This window comes from Phaseolus vulgaris, chromosome 6 (assembly GCF_051622355.1).
Source record: "Phaseolus vulgaris cultivar YP4 chromosome 6, ASM5162235v1, whole genome shotgun sequence".
Taxonomy (NCBI): domain Eukaryota; kingdom Viridiplantae; phylum Streptophyta; class Magnoliopsida; order Fabales; family Fabaceae; genus Phaseolus; species Phaseolus vulgaris.
Window position 1 is genome coordinate 29,427,949 of NC_143503.1, and position 8,731 is coordinate 29,436,679.

Consider the following 8,731-nt stretch of genomic DNA (forward strand, 5'->3'; position numbering starts at 1 on the left):
CAACAAATACAGTTGCATCAACCCACCAACAATTAAACAAGGTCTTTGCCATCAGGCTGAAGTACCATAACCAAGTGCCAAAGTCGACAAATCAATACAAGACACAACATCCAACAACTAAGTCATATATTTGTACCAGACTGAATTGTACCAAATAATCAAGTGTTAACATCAACAAACCGATCCTACAAGGAGGATACATAAACCAAAGATAACCTGCAAAACGCCCATAACAACTTCTCAAACTGGACACAACAATAACAAAAAATACCACGTATCTATTTTTCGCAGCTCAAAACACCATAAAGATTCTAAAACCAAACCGAAACTGTGGATTTAAAATTGCGGTAAGAGGAGGTGTGTAGAAAAAACATGAAACTATCAACGTGTTGGCCTATTGTAAAGTATAGTTTAGGGCGTATACTTAATATTCCATTAGATATTTTAAAAATAGGGAATGGTTTATACTTTTAATCATACTTTTAGAAATGGTTTGCAAAATTGATATTTCATTTATGGAAAGGAAAAAACGAAGCATGTTTCAACACGGCTATAATGAGTTCTTATTGGATTATTTTACACTATTTGTTGGCACACTTGATGTTTTATTTATTGTAAGAGAAGAAAAAAGAAGCAGGAAAGAATACATAGGGTATAAAATAAAGCACTACATATTTTAATATAGATATTAACAGAAGAAGATTGAAAACTATGATCTACTTTGGTTAAATAATGTGGTTTGTTCCTGTGGATTAAATGGACGTGTTAGCTAGGTAGCTAGGTAGGTTGGTAGGGGCTTTCTTTAAAGTCCCATTAGTTGCTCTCAAAAGGAAAATGGGATTCCATAAAATTGATGCTTCATTGGTTCTTATATATTCTGCCACAACTATTGCTGTTATTCATCAATTTCTGTTTTGGAATGTTCTTAATTTCCCTACATTTGCACCACCTTCTCCAATCTGATTTAAGAATGTTGCATTTCTAGAAACCCTTTTAAGTGGAATTTTCATATTATATGTAGTAGAATGTTAGAAGCCAGATAGTGTTTTTTTTAAAGAATTTTAGCAGCATATGTATCCCACTGTGTGGATGACAATTCCCATTAATGTGATGGTGATGTCAGAATGAGTCCATAATTGATTCTGAGTGATAAAATAAAGAAACCCCATTAAGCACTGAAGCTGTTTTCCAATTATCATCCAAAACAGATCAAAACTAAACAGTGCTGCTTATATTTAACTTTCTGTTACAGTAGGAAGGGCAATGATTTGCCTTCATCACAAAGTTCTGAGCATATTACTGTACTTACATCACATCATATGATAACACTCAATAGGGCAATACCATCAAACAAATTTAAAGAAAGAGTTACCCATCTTTTCTATCTTCTCAAGGATGGTAAGAATGAGATTTCTACAAAGTTACCCACCACATTATATATAAGATATATAGATACACACATATAATTTTTAAATACTCTCATTTGAAATTTATCTAAATTAAATTTTATCAATTGAACTTTATTAAAATTGCTTATATTTTTTAAAATACTATTTATTTTTATATTATCTTGTTACATTTTATTTTATTATATCATAACTACTTAATAAGTCTTAAAAAGTTAATATTTTTTATTTGTTACTAGTCATATCTCCAATTTTAAAGATAAAAAACTAATTACGTTTAAAAAAACTTTTTATTTAACTATCCTTCGTCATATTCAAAAAGCAATTAAAAAATTAACTCAGTTAATTAACTGACCTTTTTTTAATCATAATAGTGTGAAATTAGTTAAAATTTATTTATTTATTTACTCACAAGACTATAATTGTATTATTTATACTTGAGTATCAATGAATCATTACTAGCTTATATTATATCATTTCATATTCTTTTGCCTCTTGCCTTTTCTAATAATTAATGTTATTTTATTTTAAGTTGTGTTGGGATGGGGAGGAGAAGTGTGAAGATTTGAAGGAGTAGGTCTCTGAAAATTTGAGAGGAAAGTATGAAAAAAAAATGAGTGTGTTTGAATTCAGGTGTGTTAGAGTGAATTTGTTAAAAAAATTTATTGAAGTTTGTGACTGATATGTGATGGTGTAAGAATATTTTAATTTCTTTAAAAATGTAAAATATAAGATTATAAATTTACCCTTACATTTAAAAAATCAGAATAATCAAATATAAAATATTTACATTTAGGTGAATTAAAATTATGTAAGTTATTTTCGATATCATTCAATAATTAATTTAAAAAAATATATAAGTTACTTGACGAAAAATAATTTACATGTAAATGTAAATTATGAATATATGTAAAAATAATAAATTATTATATAAAAATAAATAATTTAAATATTAATGAATTCTAAAACTAGAATTAGAAAATGATTTTATATTAAATGTAAATAGTATTATTATATTTATAATTATTATTATTATATAGTTTTTTATTATAAATAATTAAATATTTTGTATGAATATTTTATTTTATTATTAATTTTATTAATTATTATTATTTTATTTTATTAAAATATTTGTATTAGTTAAATTTATGTAATAATTAATATATATAAAAAGGGTAAAAATGAAAAAATCACAGTGATGAGAGCTTTCCTTGACCTTCTCTGCGTAAATCCCTAAATTCGTGAAGAGTAAATCACTAAAACAAATAGATCCTTAGTGCTCTTACTCTCCTAATTCTACCAATTTTTTCTCTATATTTTTGTAATTTATCGACGTATCGATATTGGGTCTTAAAAAACAAAGAAAATACAATGATAAATCACTAAAGGGGAATATAAGAAGGCTAGGCAAATTCTCCAGCAAGATTAAATGCTTCCCTTTCCTCTTGCAAAGTTTGCTCTTAATCTTATCAAGTAACAACATTCAAAATTGATTTTTCCAATAATTTTCATCTACTAATAATCTTTAAGTATTTTAAAGATAATGGACTTTTGAGTACCCAGATTAGATAAGTAAAAATTATAAAAACTTACTCTAAATCCTAATTTTTATAAGTCATCATCATTTAAATAAAACTTACAATAAAATTTTATAAATAAAGGCATGAGTATTAGAAGAATACACGAGTTAAAAACACTTGCACGTATGTAATATTTAAAAAAAAATACAGTAAAGTAGATGCCTTTAAGAGAGTTAATGGTATGTGAGATACTACTTGTTATTACTTACTACCATTTTGTAGAAATAAAAATATAAGTTAATCTCTTATCCTCTCCGTAAGAGGTGTTTAACATGAACGAGGAGGAAAGCTTGTAATGTTTCAAACCATTTTAAAAACAATCTAATATCTTTATGATAAAGAAATAAAATAATGTTAATTTTTCTATTATTTGATTAATTATTGATATCAATATTATTTTCATAACCAATTATTGATGTCCCGGATAATCTTTTAGAGATTAAATTATTCTCACTAATTGTGTTTTATTTTTAAAGATAATAAGGAAGACTATGAAGCGTTAGGGACATGAACCAAAAGAGATCAGTGTGAACCCATAAAAGTGGATATAGGAGCATTGTGTAAAGCAAAATGTTTGTGGCTTAGTTTTATTTATTTTTTCTTTTCTCTCTCATAAATTGACAAGAGAGGTCTATAGGAGTCTTGTTGTCTTCAGAAAAATCTATCTTTTTTTTTTCCTTTTATGTTTTATTTTGCATATTATTTATAAAAATGCTGAGCAGATATGTTTGTGATAGTTTAATATTACTAATGTTCTTTAAAAAAATATCAATACAATTATTATTATATTAAATTTTGCTCTTGAAATTCCTGTCTTTATTAAGAAGGAGAAAATTGTTTGAGTGGACAAGTTTTTCAAAATATTGTTTTTATCATTTTTTTCAGTGAAAGTTTTAAATAAACTTCTTCATTATCTTGTATTGTAGTATAGTACATTATTTGGATTAATTAAACAAAGAACAACATTATCATATATAGTGTAAAATATCATGTTGTTTTGGCATACAAATGCTGACTTTGGTTACCTACTGAGTGAGAAAATGCTAAAGTTGAAACAGCTTCTTGTCTCATTTTTCTTGTTATGTCTACAGAAAGTTGTATAAACAAAAAAGTTTTCTAGATTGTCGCAAAAACATGAGTAGAAATATTAGAAAGTGCATCCATGCACCCTTTCTTCTCCCATCAAAACTTTATTAGTGTGTTGATATCAAAGTTATCGATCAAGTTTCAAATTCAATTTTGATAAGATTAGTTTGAGATCGAGTTTTGAAATAATTAAATGTAGATATATTTTTTAGATCCTATGGTAAAATCATTTCTTTTATTTCTAACACTAATATTTATTTAATTATTTTATTATAGTGAATTTTATATTAGTATCTATTCAATAATTTTATTGTATTGACTTTTATATCAGTTTAAGTGATAATCGACATGGTATGTGTAGTTTTAAAAAAAATAACTTTTGTTATAAGTGTCTCCCAATTTTTAATTGAAAGGAATTTGAATCGGCCTAAACAAATATTTTGTAGTAAAATAAAATTTTAATATTTAATCAAAATAGTAAACATAAACATTTACTAGCTAATATTTATGTGTGGTAATTAAATAATAAAATGTATAATTCAAATAATATTTAATATTTATCTAATATATAAAAATAAATAAATAAATAACCAAATCTTATTATTACTTTGAAGTGGTGATGGGAGAATGAAGGTAGCTACAATTCCTTCTTGGTAGAAGTTAGGGATGTCAACATGGACTAATCCGTTTGGTATGGGTTCATTTTGCATTGTCCCGCAAAATGTAGGTCAAATTGGTTTATCATGTTTAAGTAATGCAGGTTCAATTTCTTGGTCTGCCCTACATAAAAAAAATTCATAAAAAGAATATTGATTTCTTTATAATATATATAAAAGTAGAAGGAGATTATTTTTAATTAAGGTGTTTCTTTCTGCATCCCATAAAATTACTTCTTGCACTTCATCAATTTTAAAATTTAATTTTCATAATCTAAAAGTCAATTTTAGAAATAAAAATTTAGAAGAGAAAAAAAATTCCAAAATAACCATTTTGAAACAACTATTTTACCTTTCAAAATTCGAGTTCTGAAATTTATAGGGTGCAAGAAGAAATTTGAGGTATTGTTCGCTTTGGAAATCTCCTAAGCTCCGGGGGGAGTGATTCCCCCTTAGTTGAGGGGTTAATTAAGGTGATTTTAGAGATCGTGCTCCGTCACGGTTTTGTCCTTAAAAGACGTATTGATAAGTTGAGAGATGAAGTTGTATTTAGACTGTCATCGACCTCAACTCCTGAGCGATATGAAACTATATTAACGGTATCGGAACTATATTATTGTTCCCTTTTCATTGTTATTATCATTTATCATTATTTTAATTTTATTAAAATTGAATGCGATTAATGTTTATCCTACTGTTATCTTATGACATTTTATTCCGCTCTTATATTTTATGGTATCTTAAGAATCAAACGAATAAGATTATTTCGCTAAAAAAATTATCGGCATAAGATCGCTATATAAACTTGTATGACATATTGTAAGTACATTTATATTCATTACATAAAGTTGTAATTTAATTTTAGTCATATTGTTAAATTATTATTAGTATCTATTTTTTACAATCATTAATATTGTCATCATCATAATTATTTTTATTATTATTAATTATTATTTTAATTTTATTATAATAAATCTTAAATTTATTTTTATTTATAAAAAATAAAAAACAATTTAGAAGTGTTTCTACCAACTATAAAAAATGATCTTTTAAGCGTCTGTTCCATCCAAAACGTACTTGAATCTTTAGAACTAATACCATCCTGATGATGTGGACCAAACCAGAAGAATCATAGCATCTGCCTTCAGTTAAACATAAACGAAATTTATCTTAATGTTTAACAACACAATTGATTAATCTAAAACTAAATTACTTCTAAAGTGTTATTGAAGATCTCACATCAACTAGAAATAAGAGTCTTTCATTTTATTAAGTGAGTGCAAACCTTAATTCTATGAACCGATTTTATGGGATTGAATTGGAATTTAAGTTCACTTCGTAACCAGATGCGTTTAAATTCAGAATGAAAATAAATGAAGTAAAATGGCATCCAATTATGGATTGAAAAGGTGTTAAAAGAAGAAGCCGTCAAAGCAAAGCAGAAGAGAAGAAAAGGACGAGCACCAGTGTCGGGTCCCCTGGACGCACGCCTGAGCTTTGGAACAAAATCATAACATTAAGAAAACAATATTTTTAGGCTAAGCGTGAACCCTATGTTACCCATTCATCGTCTTTGCCATTTTTTTATAAAAGCATACGTAACTATGTTTGTCTCGAACTCTACATTTCCATATCCATTCCTAAATTAAATAATTAGTGCTTCCTCTCTCGTTTACAAGCACCCCTCTCCTATATATGCTCTTCCACCACATTCTCTTCTTTTCTTTCATTGCACCCACCAATAGCAAAACCCTAGGTCTTCGTCAATTTAATCTATTATATATGTATATATCAATTTCTACGTCTATCTCTACGTATTCATCTCTTTTGATTTGTCAAACGCCTCAAAATTGGAGGCTTTACCATTATCCACATACCTTTTGAAGTTAGAGTTCACACTGTGTATCATATGGGGTGGTGGTGATTGGAAGTGGCACATGTTGAGTGCTACTTATGTTATCTAGTGACACATGTCTATAGGGCATCTTGGGGTGATGTGGGGGACCATTAACAATCTTTTATGTTGGTAACGTTTCACAGAGGGATTGGGTCATGCTGGTTATCATTGGAAAGTTGGTTATGAAGTATATAGATAATTGGATATGGTTTCACATAAAGTGAAAGGTTCAAGATCTTATGCTTAAAACCCTAGAACCGACTAGAACGTTGTACACCTTTGTGTGTGTGTGTGTGTGAGTGAAGGTAGGTACGTTGTTTTTTTATTTGTTTTTTTGTTGGATTTGTTGTTTGTTCGGATCAAAGGTTGAGAAACGAGAAGGTTATAAGAAAGCATCCATGGTTACGTTCTGGTGTGGAAATTTGACCACCAGCTGGAGCAGTAACTGTCATATTTGTCATTTTACTTGAATCCGATGCATGGCCAGGTCACCATACCCCACATTCTCACTATATTTCATACATGCTTCAAACTTCAAAACATTATATATTGATGATCTTAATTATAAGATTAATCACTTCTCGTTCTTCTGATATGTGAATAAAATACAATATAGTTAGTGGGTAAAGTAAATGAAAGTATAAAAAATGGGTGTGTTTCGAGAGATAATATTTTTAGTACCATTCATCTGTTAGTTTTGAAGTCGGTGATTTATCATGATTTTGTTTTAAAAGACACTTCGATAAAAATATATAAATTATTTAGTTCGATTTATGAACGATATGAAATTATATTAAAAATATTATAAAAGAGTGTATTTTTCTTAGGAGAAAATGAATATATATTGACTATAAGTAGGTCTAGTAGTGGGAGAGGTATATACTCACGAAAATGCTCTAACATGACCCTAGAGAGAGAGAAAGAATTTACGTTGCTAAATTTAAGTAGAGAAAGCAAATATATTATTTATCATAGAAAGTGGAGTTTTGAAAATGTTGTATATATAGTGATGAAAAGAAAGTGTGGTACATAAGTTATGAAATAACTATTTGTCTATTTCTTGAGAAAAAAGTTGTATCCATGTATAAAAGTTGAAACGCTTTGTCTTTTTCAATTTAATCTTGTCCTTATCTTTTCTTCTTCTTTCTGTGCTACCTAACATGTTTTTATATGGGACGAAATTATAACAATTAAAAAAAATGCTCAATTTCCCCATCCCTTGTTCCTATTAATTCACACTCATGGTTCTATCTTTTTACCACGTGATTTTTATTGTGGTGTATTTCACTCGATAATACTATATCTTTTAAATTGTCTTCATATTAACTCTTTAAATGCATTATAAAGAAAGTATTAAATTAAAATTTGATATATTTAACATCTGAAAACTGTGGGGGGAAAAACTTGATTCAATTTAAAGAAAAATCGTTTGAACAAATTTAGTCTCCAAAAAATAAAGCTACCCAATAATTTGTCAAAATTAATAGTAAGACATTTTAGCCTTCCAATGATTTTACTTTTACTTTTAGTGAATAATAATTAATCCTTCAATATACTTGTTTGTGCCAATTTAACATACAATAAAATTATCAGTGTCCTAAATCGGTCCCAAAAAATGTTAAGATAAAGAGATAGAATAACTAAAGTGTCTGATGCGTTTGTTATTAAGAAAGATTATTGAATATATATTTTCTTCTATAAGGTTAAATTGAGTCGATTATGTTTTTCAATTAGACTCAATTGGGGTATTATACAAGAAATATTCCATACTTTCTATTAAATTTGAATATAAAAATTGTAAGGAGATTTCTAAATATTCATTTTAATTCTATCATTTAAATTTGTTGATTTATTACATAACTTAGTAATCTTAATAAATAAGGAGATATGGAAAAAATGGTGTATGGCTCTGAATTATAGATGAGAGAGTGTATGAGGATAAAAATATATTAAGAAAGTAATGAAAAAAATATTAAGAGAAAGTGATGAGTGAGACTTGAAAATTCTGAAGAGAAATATGAGTTAGATTTGATGAAAGATAAGTGACTAAGTCTAGATACAATGGCACCAATTGAATGAAGTCTACATTTAAAAACGACTGGTCTT